General features: G+C 42.4%; 1 long non-coding RNA gene across 1 annotated transcript in view; it reads left to right on the forward strand.

Moving 5' to 3' along the window:
* Positions 1–14,429, forward strand: part of LOC134935077 (uncharacterized) — a 52,746-nt gene extending 38,317 nt beyond the window's left edge. The window contains exon 2 of the long non-coding RNA XR_010179881.1: positions 14,219–14,429. This is a non-coding gene — a long non-coding RNA (uncharacterized LOC134935077). The remainder of the gene's footprint in view (positions 1–14,218) is intronic.
* The last annotated feature ends 1,905 nt before the right edge of the window (positions 14,430–16,334 follow it).

Here is a 16,334-nt window from a genome sequence, read left to right on the forward strand (position 1 = left end):
TTTATACATTTGTCCAAAACCTAACACAATGGGACCTGTAATCTCTTTATCCATTGGACACAGGGATGGTCATTTACAGTACAGGAGAGGTCATAGGTCAGTTTGAATAGATGGGCGATGTCTGTTCCAGGTGCACTTGCAGATGGTCTCCTCTGGGTTCCCGCCGCTTATCAAGTGTACAGTAAATACAGTTAATATTTATATTCTGCTCCTGCGTATAACTATTCACAGGAGCGTGCGATCTTCTGCAAACTAACACCGGAATATTGCTCTTAAAATACCCTACAGCTGGATACCAAACACCTCCTTATAACCTAGTTCTGTCCCCTCCTGTCCTGTAAAGGTGAATCCCTTAGTTCTTATACAATTTAAACATGTGTAACTCATTGGTGTGGTGCAGGGGGACTATGTGTACATTGTGCACTATTTGGATTAAATATGTAATGTGTTTTTATGGCTTTTCCATGCGATTACAAACACTACTGTAATTACTCATACCACGCGCTAATACGCAGGACCGCGGGAGCGACCATACGCAAATTGCTTATATGAACACGCACGGCAGAGCAAGTACGTGCATGGAGGCCGTCTGTGTGTAGTTTGTACGTGATGTGTGTACTGCAATATTTTTCGACTTCAACAAAAATAAGTGATAAATATAATTTGACAATGTATTACCCCTTTTCCACTAGCTTTTAAAACACAGGTAAATGCGCGGGGGCACGCATTTACCCGTGTTTTTCCCTAGTGGAAAAGGGTCCCTCTGCAAATTTCCGGATCAAGTGATCTGGGAATCCTACACGTGTTCAACCCGGTAAGCTGTGTAGTGTGAACGGGAGCCGTGTCGAGGTGACACGGCTCCCGTTCACAGTGTATGGGAGGGCGGCGCTGGGAGATCATGTGATCTCCCAGCGCCGCCCTGCCGCGTCACTAACCAGTTTGGTGAGCCCCTGCCGCGGCAATATGTCAGGCGACACGGCTGCGACCCGTGCTACAGTGGAAAAGGGGTTAAGGGGCAGATTTATCAACAAGTGATATTCTTGTTATCACTCATTACGACTGATAAATCGTGCTCCAGCCAATCAGCTCCTTTCGTGTGTTTGAATGGCCAAAGCAGGGCCGAAACTTTGATTCTTGTTTAACCGAGGCAAGGCAGTAATGTGGTGCCCCGCCCACCTCCCCCAGCAAACACACATCTATTTACTCTGGGACATATTCCATATAGATGTGCCCACATAAGCTGCAGTAGCGATGCTGGGAGCGAGGCACACGGAGATAGTTGCTGTATGTATGCCAATGACCGGGAGAGGAGAGGATCTGGCAGTATTGGGTGGTGGACAGCTTGCATCCCCTTGAATCTGGCGCCCAGGGCATTAGCCCCCACTAGTTTCGGCCATGGCCAAAGCCCCATTTATGATTCGAAACAAGTGATAAAAATATCACTCAATGATAAATCTGCCCCTTCATTTAAAGCTGTCCATACACCTAAAGATTTATTTTCCAAACTGGCTGGTTGGAACAAAAATCTGGTAATGGATGAGAGCATCCATTGTGAGCAAATTGACCATTTTCTCACAAACATTGAAAAATAGACAAAAATAGACAAAAATGGTCAGAAAAATTGGTTAAATCCATTTGATTTAACCAATTTGTCTGAACAACTGTTTTGTCAGGTTTCTGGCATTTCAGAGAAAATGGTCATTTGGTAATTGCTCTCATCCATTACCAGTTTTTTGTTCCAACCAGCCAGATTGTTCAATAAATATTTAGTTGTATGGGCAGCTTTAGAATGTGGATGGTTAGCAATATCTTGATTTATTATAAAAAGTACCTTCTCAAAAAAATTTAACCAGACAAATCAGATAGTGTCAGCATTATGTGACAAAATAATAGCACGTAGAATCAGTACAGTTGCCACCCATCTGGGATTACTATGCACAGTCTGGAAATCTGGGTACAGTGTGTGTCTGGAGTCTGGAGGTGCGGTAATTCCGGAAACGCAGCATCTGGAAATTCACTGGCTACCATAGAGTTCTCAGCCACATCACAGTTAGCCTCTCTGCTGCTTCTGCCCACGACTTCAGGCCAGAGCTGAGCAGCAGAGAGGCCAACTGTGGTGGTAGGCGTCATCAGCCATTGACTATTCTTGTGTGTCTTACAAAACATCTAAAGAGGCTCCTGGATCTCAAAACCTTTTTCAGACAGTGTTCCCGGTGATGCAGTTTGTCAGATTAAAGAAGTTGGGGGGGAGGATGAGGAAATACGTAAAACCGTGAGTAACATATATATTTATAGGTCACATCTTTTTATTTTAGAAAACACATTACTTGCATTAAGCATTACCCCTTTTTTAATGTTGAGAAGAAAGACCAATTACTTTGCAATTTCTGCTGCAGCCAGCACATATGAGGAAACATATAATGGGGTATGAGGGGACTCTCACAGAATATAAGGTGAATGAGGGGGCTGTGACAAAATGATATTAACTTACAGTGGTTTTGGCCACACCAGAGCCGTAACTAGACTTTTGCCCTGTACCAGAAAGAGAAATGGTCCCCCCACCTCTCCCCATAATTAAAATAGGGCCAGTGCATGCCAAAGGCACCCTTGTACACATTACGCTAGGTAGAGCCCCCTTTTACACATTACGCCAGGGTGAATCTCCTTTTTACACATTATGTCAGGTAAAGCCCCTTACACAGATTACACAAGGTAGATACCCCTTTTACACATTACTCTAGGTAAAGCCCCTGTCACACTTTATGCTAGGTAGAGCCCCCTTTACACATAACTCCAGGTAAATCCCCCTTTTACACATAACAGCAGGTAGAGTCCCCTTTTATATATTATGCCAGGTGGAGTCCCCTTTTACACAATACACCAGGTAGAGACCCTTATTACACAGTACGCCAGGTAGAGCCCCTTTTACACATTATGCCAGGTAGACTCCCCTTTTACACAAAACACCAGGTAGATTCCCCTTTTATATATTAGGCCAGGTAGAGTCCACTTTTACACATTACGCCAGGTAGAGTCCCCTTTTACACATTTTACCAGGTAGAGCCCCCTTTTACACATTATGCCAGGTACAGTCCCCTTTTGCTCATTACGAGAGTTTGCTCCTGAAGCAGCTGCCTTCCACCAGCCTCCTCCGGCCCAAATGCTGCAGACACAGAAGGGGAAGCCCAGTGGAGGAGCCAGACATGGGATGGGAAGCTGCAATGCTACCCGGCTACCTACGAGACATACAAGTGGTGGCGCTGCAGCTGCAGGCGGGTGGCGGCATACAGACTGATGATCATGGGTGCTGGCCGGGTAACGGTGGATGTGGGCGGTGGCATTGGGGGGTGTTTGATGTTCCGGATCTCCGCCCACAGTGCCTATGTGCGCCATAAGCACGGTGGGCCGAGCACACTCGGCACACTCTTAGTTACGGCCCTGGGACAGACACCCTGTTCATTCCCCCTGTCTGGGAATCTGAAAGTCAAAAGATGGTAACCGTAAGGCTCATTTAACCAATTTATTGTACCAAAACAAACTTACCGTATGTGAGCCTAATATGCCATAATTGCTTGTGTTTTACAAAAGAACCTAAAGAAAATATGCAAAAAATACTAAGAAAGAGAAAAAAGCAGAAATTGTGCATTTTAAATAAATTATTTATTTCATAAGACACATTTTTTCATAATTTATGTACAAGTACATGACTGCTAAATGGAGGAGCACACTTTAGACAGCAAATTCAAATGAAAAAGACCTTTGTGTGTTACACTAGGTTATATTGCTGTAATCTCTGCTATGACATTTAGTTTATTAGTGGGCATTTTGAATCAAATATAAATTTATATCTACTGCGAGAAGGTGACCTGTGACCACATTCAGATGCATAACTATAGTAAAGTTATTTAATTTACTTGTAAGTGTAGGTATCAATCTGAACTTGGTCACCTTGTCACAGTAAATGATCATGCTTAGTTTGTTATAAATGAATCACATTTTTCTCAAATTTGCTAAAATATTTCAACAAAATGGCTATTACTGTGAGTAGCATATTTTACTGTAGAACGTGCTTCTGAATTCTTCATCCACATGGAAGGGTATTTTTTTTTTTATATAACATATACAGTACAACACCATGTATTATTATTACAGAACAGCAAGACACACATCAGCTGTCAGTGGAGTATGAGGTGGAAAAGATGGAAGTTGCGGAGCCCCCAGCTGTGGAGAAAGGGAAATCCCAGCTGCATGGCCCACAGCAGTAAAGAAGCATCTGGTGCAGCCCCCTGCTGCTGAAGGTGTCCGGATGATAGGCCGACAGCTAAAAGGTCGACAAACAATATGTTGACACCAAATGGTCAACATGCATATGATCAACATGGTCAAAAAATCAACAGGTTCAAATTGTTGACATGACAGCGGAGGAGCCTAAGGAGGCACAGGAATCTGCAGTACTACCCAGCTACCTCTTAGACAGGTCAGTGGCAGCGCTGCAGCTGCAGGTGGGAGGGCTTTAGAGAGACTGATGATCACAGGTGCTTAATGTACACCAAAGCACACCTGGGTATGGACCATCTACAGTGTCACACAATACGTGTTTGTTACACTGCGGTCTGACTGGCAGCATCTCAGAAAAATAGTATAACATATATTATTTTCCAATTATATATATTTTTTTTCAACTTTAATTTTGTAAATCACTGGGGTCGCACCCCTAGTTTGACAGAGCACTACTGGATGGACACAGCATGGAGAGCACTCCTGAAGGCCAAAACAGCCCCAGCCCCTTGATGGATAACACTGCTGCACCCCTGGATGGACAACACTGCAGCACCCCTGGATGGACATGGCACAGAGAGCACACTGGAGGACAAAACAACCCTTTCACCTTGATTGACAACACAGTAGCACCCCTTGAATAACAATACAGCGTGAGGATAATGTTTTGCCACATTTTGGGATCCGAGTCAGGCATGAAAATTTGAGCCAGACTCAGATCCCGCCTCGGATTGCAATGTTTGGGTGGGTCCAGTTCTCCAAGAACCGGACCCGCTCATCTCTATCCAAAACACATGAGATCCAATGTCGGGAATATGACGTTTTACCTTATTTTGGGATCCGAGTTAATCAGGAAGACCCGAGCCTAGACTTGGATATGCTCCAAAATGCTAAATTCGGGTGGGTTCAGTTTCCTGATTTATATGTCAGCTATGTACAGCATTACTAGACATTGTAATACAAATGTAAACTCTAATAAATAATCACACAGACAACAAGGGCTGGCATTAAATGTGGCCATCAATTTAATGATAACAATATCTAGAAATAATTACTAGTACGGTAACTTGGATATCAAGCTATAACTCTTAGGCACTGCTATCCAACAGTGGCCGCTCATACGCCCAAACAGTAGCAACAAATGGTTTCCGCCTATTCACTCTTTTCATGCCTAATGTATGACACTTCTAGTAAACTGGTGTTGCTGTCCTATGTAAATGGTTTGTGTGTGTGAGTATTGGTATGCTAATCACGGCAATGTAATCGTACCTGTGAAAAGTTGCTGGTGTGATGAGGGCTGCTTTATCTGTATGCTGTTAGCAGGGCATCATTTCTGATCTGATGCTCACTTCAGCTACTGTAATGGTTCTACCATGAGCCAGATAGCAGCCAGCATACACAAACTAGCCAAAGAAAAAAGCTGTAAAACCATCACAATGGTACGCAGGAGAGGCCCGTCACCACTCAAATAGACCCCATCCAGCAAAATGAGGGATCATTGTCAAAGCTAAGCTGATCATATTGGCCTACCATCATACAACATTTCTCCTATCTCCATACATATACTGTATGCACATAGAGGTGTAAGGCAACAGTGGAAATTAAGACCATGGCACAAGGGTGAAACTTGTTGTAGAACCGAGCAGGAGGGATGCCCTACAAACAGCATATGCTTATTCTCCATTCACAAGCTCCCTCCCCATTTTATCAGCCCCAAACAGCTGGGACTGGTAAGAACAGATAGTGACATAGACAGTAGTGAAAAAGAAATAACAGCCTGTGCCTCATGCCTTGGGCATCTCTCCCCCGCTTACTTCCTGCCATCAGGCAACCTGCCGCTTGCTTGCGCCTCATGTCACATGTCTGTCTCCCCACTCCCCCTAGTAGATTGTAAGCTCCCTGGAGCAGGGACCTCTTCCTCAATTTAATGATAACAATTCTCACAGCCCTTTTCTCTCACACTTCAATTACAGCTCTCTCCTATTCATCGACTGTCGATACCTGCATCTCCACTGGCTTGCTACTGTTTACCTCTTCCAACTGCTGCCTGCCCCTAGTAGCTGAATACTTCTTTGCTTCCTTAGACCTCAGCTGTAGTGTGTACTGAAAATTGTAGTGATAATTGTTATCTGTAACCTATTTCAGTTTTCAGTTACTGTAATGTTAGGTTCTGTGTACTCTGTATTGTTCTAATGTCTGCCATATGTACGGGGCTACAAGACACTTGTGAATAAAATGTAATAATAAAATAAAATGGAGGACTGAGAGAAGCGTCATTTGACACCCCCCTTCCCATACCACCAATAAGATAATGGTGGTGTGGGAAGGAGGGTGTCAAGTGATGGGGTCTCGGATGGGGACAGGGATTGTGGAGAGGGCAGAATCTTTCTCCTGGAAAATTAACAATTTAGTTCCTCTTCCCCCCCCCCACTAGACCCAATAATAAATTAGTAGCAACTTGATTTAATAACTGCCATCTTCCCCTAAATTGCCATCTCATTGTCCTCTTATTTGTTGTCCCTTTTAAACTACACATTACCATAAAATATCCACTGTATAACCTTAATAGCACTCACAACGGGGCCCATTTATTATTTATTAGATTTTATTATAGCCGCTTAAGTAATGTGATGTGATGTCTAAACTGAAGTGATTGCGGTACTTTAGATGACATATATAATGGTAGATGCACAATCAGCTTAATGATATCATTCAGGTGCTCGAAAGGGAGGGGTATTTCTAAGCAAGAAAAAAAAGGAGAGACATTGTTTCCCGCAGCACCCTGAATGATAACAGTAACCAGATATAAATCCCACATAATATTAGAATTCAGAGATCTTGGTTACACATATTTGCGCAAATGTGTGACTAAGCTCCAGAGCCGCATCAAGGTGTCTCTGTATATTTGGGGTCCCTAGCGCTATATCTGGGTGCAGGGTGTGGCACCCCAAAACACCAGCATAAGCCAGAAAGCCCAGGGCAGCATACCAGTGAAAAAACTATAGTGTTAATAAATTAGTATTTAGGAAGCCGAAGCTATAGAGAAGGTGATACAAAAATGAAATGTAATTAAAATAGAGAAATAGTGTTAAAAAATTAATAAGTTAAAAGTGTTAATAGAATGTAAAGGTATGCCACACTAAAGCCATCCAGCTCAGCCAGTCCAAAGGCACCACACCCCACACCTCCATTACCCCAATCTGGGTCTATGATTAACCAGCAAGGAGCCACATGATAATGGCTCCTTACTACAATATGTCTGAGCTAAGAGCTACCTACCTTGGAGAAACCCATAATGCTCCATGTGGCATGTCAGGGCCTGCACCTCCTCCTAATGCAGGAACCTCTCTGCCTCTCACAACAGACATATATAATGCTAGATGCTCAATCAGCTTAATGATATCATTCAAGTGCTCAAAAGGGAGGGGTATTTCTAAGCAAGAACAAAAAAGGAGAGACTTGTTTCCCCCAGCACCCTGAATGATAATAGTAACCAGATATAAATCCCACATAATATTAGAATTCAGAGATCTTGGTTACACATATTTGCGCAAATGTGTGACTAAGCTCCAAAGCCGCATCAAGGTGTCTCTGTATATTTGGGGTCCCTAGCACTATATCTGGGTGCAGGGTGTGGCACCCCAAAACACCAGCATAAACCAGAAAGCCCAGGGCAGCATACCAGTGAAAAAACTATAGTGTTAATAAATTAGTATTTAGGAAGCCGAAGCTATAGAGAAGGTGATACAAAAATGAAATGTAATTAAAATTGAGAAATAGTGTTAAAAAAATAATAAGTGAAAAGTGTTAATAGAATGTAAAGGTATGCCACACTAAAGCCATCCAGCTCAGCCAGTCCAGAGGCACCACACCCCACACCTCCATTACCCCAATCTGGGTCTATGATTAACCAGCAAGGAGCCACATGATAATGGCTCCTTACTACAATATGTCTAAGCTAAGAGCTACCTACCTTGGAGAAACCCATAATGCTCCATGTGGCATGTCAGGGCCTGCACCTCCTCCTAATGCAGGAAACTCTCTAGCTCTCACAACAGACATATATAATGCTAGATGCTCAATCAGCTTTATGATATCATTCATGTGCTCGAAAAGGAGGGGTATTTCTAAACAAGATAAAAAAGGAGAGACATTGTTTCCCCCAGCACCCTGAATGATAACAGTAACCAGCAAGCAACTGAATGGAGCTCGGAGCTGGCCCAGTCGGAATTAGATAGATAGATAGATAGATAGATAGATAGAAAGCAAACCTACAGGACTGTCCATTAGGTTGGGCACAGAAATGTTCATCTGGTTGTTATGACCCTGCCAGCTGTAATGTTCTGGCCTGCAGTACCTCTGGGCTGCCAGGGGTGCTGCTGTTGTGTTCTAGCTTGCAGTACCTCTAAGCTGCCGAAGGTGCTGTTATCTGAGAGTAGTCCCAGCTGGGGTAGTCAGCTGGAGCATGCTGCTCTCCTGATTATCTTTTCCAGCTGCAGCACATTGTGTGTGTTTGTGTGTGCTGTAGTGATTGGCCCTGGCCATCTTAAATGTTTTTCAGTTTTGAGGACTTTTGCAAGTTATAGTTTTGTTACTGCTCCTGTTAAGTTCTGTTTTCCTAGTCAGTCACTCAGCCAGTTTACATGTCACAGTTTGAGTTCCTGTATGCTTGGTAACTAATGTTACATGTGTATTTACGGATGGAGCCGCACTCATTTATTACGGCTTCATCGCAGACGTGCACTCCCTTCAGAACTAGGCGATCCGGCTCCTAGCCCCACTACGGGAGTGCACAGAGACGCTCTCATTAAAGTGAATGTGGCACGTGTGCATCACGGACACGTGCGCGCCCCAGATGCTGTGATGAGCGCGCCTAGGCGGGCGTGCCCAGGCATAGACGGAGCCACGATTAGTGTGGCTCCATCTGTAAGTCAATATCAAGCACTTAATAAATATTATCTAATACTTTGTCCTCTTTTAGAAACCTACTAGTTGTAAAGCAAGTCGAGTGCGAAAATACAACACGCTCTAGAAATTTGTAGCTAATTTTTTTTTTTTATTAAATTCTGAAATTTTTAATTATACAAAAGGTGAAAGCATTGGTAGGATGATGATCATTTAAGGGCAAGGGAAGGGCGGACCCCTTGGGACACTTTTTTTTGTGCTTTCATATTTCTGGTTTTGTTTTGTTTGCAAGACAGAGCAAGTAATAGACGGAGGACCTCATACATGAAACATACGCTCCTGTTGCATTTAACAGATATACCCTATGCTGTATGTATAAGGTATTGGTGCTGTGCTGTGGGGTGGTCTTCAGTATGCCGACTGTCGGGGTCCCGGCGCACAGTATACCGGCACCAGAATCCCGACAGCCAACATACCAACACTTTTTCTCCCTCGTGGGGGTCCACGACCACCCTGGAGGAAGAATAAAATAGTGTGGCGCGCAAGGGGATCATTTGCGCTCGCCACGCTGTCGGTATGCCGGTGGTCGGGCTCCCGGCGCCGGTATGCTGGTCGCCGGGAGCCCGGCCGCCGGCATACCATACTACACCCGTGCTGTGAGCTGCCTGTGTTTCCCATTAATTGGCTCCCAGGATGACACTGCTCTGTGGCAGACAGTGTGCTGGGGTCCTTGCTGCAGCGTCAGTGACCATTAGTGGAGGGGAGAGGGGCTTATATGTAGTGAGTCATTACCCAGTTTGTCTTGACAATTATGCAGAAGGATAATAATGTGGGTATTCATCTTCCCATATACAGGTGCTGCACAATGATGCAACAGGCAATGGGGGTAATTCTGAGTTGATCGCAGCATCAAGTTTGTTAGCAATTGGGCAAAACCATGTGCACTGCAGGGGAGACAGATATAACATGTGCATAGAGAGTTAGATTTGAGTGGGTTATTTTGTTTCTGTGCAGGGTAAATACTGGCTGCTTTATTTTTACACTGCAATTTAGATTTCAGTTTGAACACACCCCACCCAAATCTAACTCTCTCTGCACGTTATATCTGCTCCACCTGCAGTGCACATGGTTTTGACCAATTGCTAACAAACTTGATGCTGCGGTCAACTCAGAATTAGGCCCAATGTGCAGCCATAAGGTCCATTAAGTAACACCTTAGGACTCACAATGAACTGTCATCTCCACAGGATGTCCGCTGGCTGAATTATTATTATTAATTTTTTTTTAGCCCTGGATATACTTTGTTTTATACAGTATATATTTTTTTCACAACATATGGTCGACAGTGAAAAGGTCAACATGGACAAAATGTCAACATGATCAGTAGATCAACCTATGAAACTTCGAAAGGTACAACAGGGCTACACTGGAAAAGGTCAACAAGGAAAATGGTTGACAAAGAAAACGGTCAAGACTGCATCTTTTCTTTTTCTTTGTGTTGTTTTCGCCATCTGAGTACGTGGACCCCAAATTGTGCACCAGGTCCCCTCGCATGGCTCACCTCACTTGCCATGCTTCAAGCAAGGTGCCTCGCTCTGCTACCGCTATGCTCAGCACAGGTTCCGTTTCACAATCGCTGTTAGTATTGGGTGTATGCTATAGGCCGCCTGGTATCAACGTATCTGATGAGGAATTGTTACTAAAGCAAATTGAAAGAGCAGCAGGAGTAGGAGACATAGTAGTGATGGGAGATTTTAACTATCCAGAGATAAACTGGAAAAACGATTCATGTGATACTGCTAGGGGCAATATGTTTTTAAACACACTTAATGATAACTACTTAGTACAACTAATTGAGGAACCAACTAGGTACAATGCAATCTTAGACCTGGTATTAACAAACAATGAGGATTTGGTATCAGTTATTATAGTAGGGGAACCCATAGGAAACAGCGACCACAATATGGTCACATTCAATATCAGTTTTCATAAACAGCCCTACACTGGCTCAACTAGGACTCTAAACTTTAGCAAAGCGAATTTTGAAAAGATGAAGGTATTTTTCAGGGATATTGAATGGGAAGGTTTGTTTTTAGGAAAAAATACTCTACGGAGAAATGGGAGGTACTAAAATTCCTGCTAGCTAAAAATACACTCAAATTTATTCCTACGAGCAGCAAAAAAAGGAATAAAAATCATAAACCGATGTGGCTTAACAAAAAGATAAAGGAACTTATGGGCAAGAAAAGGAGAGCATTTAAAAAATACAAATCTGACGGGGAAGCAGAGTCATTTCAGCACTATAAGGAATGTAACAAAATTTGCAAAAAGGAAATAAGAGCGGCTAAAGTAGAAACTGAAAAACTAGTAGCAAAGGAAAGCAAAGCGAATCCCAAAAAATTCTTTAAATACATTAATAGCAAGAGATTAAAGAAGGAGAGTATAGGCCCTTTAAAAGACAAGTTGGGAGTCTTAAGCAAAAATGATAATGACATAGCGGACACACTAAATGAGTTTTTTTCAACAGTATTCACTAGAGAGGACCCAATTCAGGGACTAACACATAATCTCAATAATGAGACTATCCCACTGATAGGTACTTATTTATGCGAGGAAGTAGTCTGTGACCGATTAAAACATTTAAAGATTAATAAGTCACCAGGTCCCGATGGTATTCACCCAAGGGTTCTAATGGAGCTTCACTCTGAACTTGCAAAACCGCTATTTTTGATCTTTAAGGATTCAGTAATATCAGGTATGGTTCCCAAAGACTGGCGTATGGCGGAAGTAGTGCTTATATTCAAAAAGGCAAGTAAAGCTGAACCAGGTAATTATAGACCAGTTAGTCTTACATCTATAGTGGGGAAAGTATTGGAAGGTATTCTAAGAGATAGTATTCAGAAGTTCCTTAAAGTCAATAAGGTCCTTAAAAGGAATCAACATGGGCTTATGAAGGACAGATCCTGTCAAACAAATTTTCTTGGCTTTTATGAAACAGTAAGCGCAAACCTAGATCAGGGTAAAGAGGTGGATGTAATCTTTTTAGATTTTGTCAAAGCATTCGACACTGTACCACACATGAGACTTATCTACAAGCTACAAGAATCAGGGCTAGGAAGCACAATATGTACTTGGGTCAAAAACTGGTTAGATAATAGTGAGCAGCGCGTCGTGGTTAATGGATCTTTTTCAACTTGGACTGAAGTGCTAAGTGGTGTGCCGCAAGGCTCAGTATTAGGACCGCTATTGTTCAATATTTTCATTAACAACCTAACAGAAGGTCTAGAGAGCATGGTGTCAATTTTTGCAGATGATACCAAATTGTGTAAAGTTATAAATGCGGAGGGGGATGCTGAGTCACTTCAGAATGACTTAGTTAAATTAGAAGCTTGGGCAGTGAAATGGAGAATGCGCTTCAATACAGACAAGTGTAAGGTAATGCACTGTGGTAACAAGAACAAAAATAACACCTACCTACTAAATGGGGTAAAATTATGGGATTCTGTACTGGAAAAGGACTTAGGTGTCCTCATAGATAGCAAACTAAGCAGTAGTACCCAAAGTAGGACTGCAGCAAAGAAGGCTAATAAGATATTAGCATGCATAAAACAGGGAATTGATGCTAGGGACGAGAGTATTATACTCCCGTTATATAAATCACTTGTGAGGCCACACCTTGAATACTGTGTACAATTCTGGGCACCTTACTACAAAAAGGATATCCTGGAGCTAGAAAAGGTTCAAAGGTGGGCAACCAAACTAATTAAGGGTATGGAGACGCTGGAATATGAGGAAAGGCTTGCAAGACTAGGCATGTTTACACTGGAAAAGAGGAGATTAAGAGGGGACATGATCAACATTTACAAATATATAAGGGGACATTATACAGATCTTGCGCAGGACCTGTTTTTGGTTAGATCAACACAGAGAACTCGTGGACACTCGCTCAGGTTAGAGGAGAGGAGATTCCGCACAATACGGCGTAAAGGCTTTTTTACGGTAAGGACGATACGTGTTTGGAATTCCCTGCCTGAGGGAGTTGTAATGGCAGACTCAGTCAACACCTTTAAGAATGGGTTAGATAAATTCCTAATGGATAAGGATATCCAGGGTTACGGGGCATAGTCACGCACTATGGTTATTATAAAAAAGAGGGGTAAAACGTAACGGCAGTCATCAACATCAGTCAAAATTGTATACAAAATAATCCTGCATAGGAGACCACAAATAGGTTGAACTCAATGGACAATTGTCTTTTTTCAACCTTAGATACTATGTTACTATATGTATATGCTGTCCACGTGGATGGCAAAGTATGACAAAGTTAAAAAAAGTGAAAACAATAACAATAAACGTATGTCGATCATATGTGTGTTGACTATTGTCTCGTTAACCATGTAAACTTGTTGACCTTTTGTACCTGTCGACCATAAGCACTGCCGGCCTTTCATAGGTCGACCTAATGACCATGTCGACCATTTGATGTTGGCCTATTTTCTGTCTAACTACACACTGTATATCTATAGCGTGCATACCCTTTAGATATTGAGGATATTTAACAAGAACCTAATGCAGGAGCTAGAAGAGATATCCCAGATTTGGCCTTTCAACGAAACTTTGTTGCTGTTGCCTCCACTTTAACCAGCCTGGGCTATAACACTGGTGCTGGTTACTTATTTCAGGGTGATTCATTTGTGTCTATTTTTGTATTTTATTTTTTTTAAACACAGGGCTTCATTGCACATCCGTCTGCCCCCTGATGTGAATGATTCAATGCTCTCTTGAAAGTGCTGCATACTAATAAATGATCACAATAATATTACATATACAGAACGCACATTTATAATATACAAGCTTATTTGTTTTCTCCAAATACAGCATTCCTATGACATAGACAAAATTGATATTTGCCAAAAGGAACTAAGATCGTTCTTCAGCAGCATCTAATTAGGAATTTGTTTAATATTCATTGCAATGGCAGTGAGCATAATGTTTGCATCTGATATTCATGTGTTTGTCACATTTACTTCTACAGGTATTCCATTTCTGGAGGAGGAAGAAGACCAGATTACCCGTTCTGTGCTGTATTTATGATAAGGAAGGGCGGAAAAGGGCATGTTAAATTGTTTGACTGAAGGGCTCAGCTGAAGCAATTGCTGATCAGCTTCTTGCTGAGAACGGAGATGAGGAGAATTTTTTTTATCTGTAATTTTTTTTAAAGTAAAAAAGTTTATTTGTAGTGTGAATACTTTGTGTAGCACAGATTGCAGAAGTGCTCAAAGATGGAATCATTCCTTCCACTCAAAAGGGTTTTTGCTTAACGTGTCTCGCTGTATCACAAATTTGAACTTCTAAAATATGAAAAATTTTATATACACACAAACACAAATATTTTGGAGACATATTCCCTTCTTCAGTCAGAAAAAGGGGTAAGTACCCAAAACATCACAATAATAAACACACCCTTAGGTGTTCTCCTTCCACTATATGACTAGTCCCTGAGTGATGCCTGCGCATTGGATGTGATACTGTATTATATATACACGGTTGGACTGGCCCACAGGGGCACTGGTGGCACCTATTGCCTGGGGCCCAACCTCCTCCTTTAGGGATCAGGTTCCAGACTGTGCACTTGAATTATACATTATACATATGTTACCTTATACTGCACAGGACTAAAGTGTTTTTTCTACAGTAGATTTCTGGTATTAATTTGCTACATTATCATGCATGCACAAGCAGTATATACAATATATATTTATCATGGGGCCCAGACCATGCACCCCAACTAGAGACTGGCCAAACTCCTAAAAATGGGCCCCTACCACTGCATTCTACCGGTGGGTCCTTCATGTCCCAGTCCGACACTGTGTGTATATAACCCTCCTTGTGAATGTATTCTTGAACTATTGGAATTGATATTAGTACATAATTATTTCTCCTATCAAGGTGATTATTACATCCAGTGCTCGGGGACCGCAATGGGTTCAAATGTGGCCCCGATGTATGCAGGCATCTTTATGCATGGTTATGAGTCAATGAACATTATTATAAAAGATTCATAGACGACATATTCCTTTTATGGAATGGCACCGAGGGGGAGTTTTTTCAAATGTTAGATGAGCTCAATTCTTTAGAGTCCACAGTTCGGTTTACTTAGACGTGTGATCCCAAATCCATTAACTTCCTGGATGTGACAGTCTTCCATGTAGGGAAGAGACTGGGTACAACTTTATTTCGAAAAGAGACTGATAGAAACACTTTTTTGCACGCAACCAGTAATCATCCACCCGCTCTTAAAGCTAGTCTCCCAATATCTCAATTTATGAGGGTCCTTCGCAATAATACGGATCCAGTGACCGCAGAATTACAGATTACACAGATGAAGGATCATTTCCTCGAAAGGGGATATAGAAGGAATGCCATAGAAAGTTGTCTCAATAAAGCGCGGAAGAGACTTACTCAGAAACAAGATCGTCAGCAAGGACGAATGATCTTTGTAACGCAATATGACGATATGACTCCCGTGATCACTAATACCATCAAAAAACACTGGCCGATACTTAAATCTGAGCCAAGATTTAAAGGCACTAAGGAAAAACCACCAATGATGGCCTACAGATGTGGCAGGAACCTCAAACAGATCCTGATGCAACCGGCGAGACCCCTTGTATCACAAGAGGACAATACATGGTTAAACTCCAGAAAGCCTGGGTGTTTTAAATGTGTGGGATGTGTAACGTGCCGATCACTACTGCCTGGTAGTACATTTCCACACCCACACACCGGTAGACGTATTAAGATCCGATACAAGTTGCACAGCAGACTGAGCTTTGTAATTTATATGCTCTTATGTCCCTGTGGACTAGCATATGATGGAATGACGACATGTAGTTTCAGAGAATGAATGGCGAACCACAGAAGTTCAATCCATCAGGCCATTCTCTCTGGACGGACAGATAAACCGGTCGCGCAACATTACTTGACAGCAGGACATCAGGTGTCTGCACTTAGATGCAGACGGATTGACTGGGTACCAGACCCTATAAGAGGGGGTGATCGAGCAATGATCCTGAAGAAATTGGAGGCCAGATGGATTTTCAGGCTGGGGACATTGGCCCCGCATGGACTCAATGAAAACAACCCATTAG

The sequence above is a fragment of the Pseudophryne corroboree genome, chromosome 6 (genome assembly GCF_028390025.1).
Source record: "Pseudophryne corroboree isolate aPseCor3 chromosome 6, aPseCor3.hap2, whole genome shotgun sequence".
NCBI classification, from domain to species: Eukaryota; Metazoa; Chordata; class Amphibia; order Anura; family Myobatrachidae; genus Pseudophryne; species Pseudophryne corroboree.